Genomic DNA, 645 nt, shown 5'->3' with positions numbered 1-645 from the left:
ATGCTTGGGCACCCAGCCAATGGTAGCTTCTGATAGGAGCAAGTAGAGGAGATGCCTGAGGACTGTAGCTCACAACCATACCAGGAATTGTGGGTGAAGAAGATGAGATGGATGGAGGGATGAGGGGTTTCAATCAACCCAACTACCTACTCACTATATTTATTACTGGGCCTAAATAGTTAAGCATTCCACAAGCATTTCTACCTTTAATGTAACACTGAGTCAAATTCTGCATGATACTGCTTGTAACAAGGCTGTGCCTTCAAATTACATGTACAGTCTCTCTGACAAGCTTCTACACAGTTTCTATTAATCCAACTTTTGCATGAGGTTATAGTAGAAAGCATTTGCCTAAGATGCCATGCATTGGGATTGAACCTAGGTTCTTAACCACTTGGCTGTGCATCCTTATAGGAAATTGGATGTGGTATAACATCTCCTAAGACATACACGTTGAACAAATAATAAATTTTCATTCAGAATGTAGATAAAATGCTATAGTTAGGAATTAAAGAAAGAGTTAAGTCTTACTTAAATATACACATCATATTTATTAATCAAAGAAATGATTTCATAAACAAGGCATCATTTAGGATTTATAGACACACACACACAACGTACGGAAAACAGCGATAGTATTTGATA

The sequence above is a fragment of the Octopus sinensis genome, linkage group LG2 (assembly GCF_006345805.1).
Source record: "Octopus sinensis linkage group LG2, ASM634580v1, whole genome shotgun sequence".
In the NCBI taxonomy this organism is placed as follows: Eukaryota; Metazoa; Mollusca; class Cephalopoda; order Octopoda; family Octopodidae; genus Octopus; species Octopus sinensis.
The sequence above is the reverse complement of the archived record's forward strand: the minus strand, read 5'-3'. Positions refer to the sequence as shown.